This window comes from Crocodylus porosus, unplaced genomic scaffold, assembly GCF_001723895.1.
Source record: "Crocodylus porosus isolate Cpor-Errol unplaced genomic scaffold, CroPor_comp1, whole genome shotgun sequence".
Classification (NCBI taxonomy): domain Eukaryota; kingdom Metazoa; phylum Chordata; order Crocodylia; family Crocodylidae; genus Crocodylus; species Crocodylus porosus.
The window spans coordinates 70,785,563-70,786,764 of NW_017728886.1; the positions used below are offsets into that span (position 1 = coordinate 70,785,563).

General features: G+C 58.5%; 1 protein-coding gene across 1 annotated transcript in view; it reads right to left on the bottom strand.

The window, feature by feature from the left end:
- The window catches only part of AZI2 (5-azacytidine induced 2), a 37,991-nt gene extending 37,800 nt beyond the window's left edge, over window positions 1–191 (bottom strand). Inside the window, exon 1 of the mRNA XM_019536198.1 lies at window positions 55–191. The gene's annotated coding sequence lies outside the window, so the exon portion shown is untranslated. The remainder of the gene's footprint in view (window positions 1–54) is intronic.
- Window positions 192–1,202: the final 1,011 nt, after the last annotated feature.

The following is a 1,202-nucleotide window of genomic DNA, read 5'->3' on the forward strand; positions in this document are numbered from 1 at the left end:
GCTCCCCGGCGGCTGCTCCTCTCCCTCCCCACCCCTCGCACCCGCGGGCCAGACCTGCCGAGCTGCGGCCGCGCCGCTCCGGTGAGAGGCGTCAGCAGCTGGGGCCGCGGTGCCCCCCGGAGGCCGCCATCGTCCGGCCCAGCCCGGCCCAGAGCCACCCCCGCCGGCCGCCAGGCCCCGCGCCCCCTCCAGGAAGTCAACAAATGCGCCACGTGACATCGGCGTCACCCCCCGCGGGGCCCGGTAGAGCGCGGCGATGCGGCAGCCCATGGGAAGAGGCGGGACTACACGTCCCGGCGTGCAGCGTGCGGCGGCGGGTCTGGGACCGAGGCAAGGCGAGCCGAGCGTTGCATCTTGGGAAGTGTAGTCTCCCCGGGTACACGCAGCCCCCGGACTCTCCGGAGATCCCGGCCCGCCGGCGCCCTGTCCGTGACCCTGCCAGAGCGCTCAGCCGAGGCAGGGCTAAATATTGGCGGCGCTGGCGACAGCAACAGGAATAGACGAAAGGCCAGCAATGAACAGGACGAGGCCAGCAGTAGAGGGCCGTGCTCATAGGGACACGGCCTCGGTTATGGTCCTCCTTTTACCAGGAAGGGCCTGTTCTCACCTACCTGGCAGGGGAAACACCTACCACTAAGGCGGTTTTCCTAATAGTCGCTGGGCATAACTGCTTTTCTGGCACGGGGTAGTGCTCGCTGAGGTAATGCCTAGTTAAACCTTCCATGTTCATTTCCAGTAGGAGGATCTTGGCTTTACGCCCACTTTATGGAAAAAGGAGACTCCTCCCTACCTTGCTTCTACAGCCCTAGCGCTGAGGGCGGGAGCATCCGAACCCCAAGCCTCCAGCCTTGGGCCTGCACATAGGACACTGGACAAAATTTGGATGTTTGCCGGTTGTGGGGCCCTGAACATGGTTCTTGAATGGATGTAGAACTGATTCGGCTGGGAATACACAAAAAAATCCTTTTTTTTTTTTTTTATTAAAGGAAGAGCCTATTCTAGCTCATCAAGCTGGAGCTAAACTGAATTAACGGTCACAATCCCGCACACTTTGCATGCCTCCCTATGCAGGCCTGAGTGCACAGACCAAAGTGTAATTCAGCCACAGGTGGGATCTTGGGTTTTAAGAATGTAACCCACAAACATATAGGAATTCCTATTAATTTCATATGTATATATTATAAAAATGTAGAATGTTATGC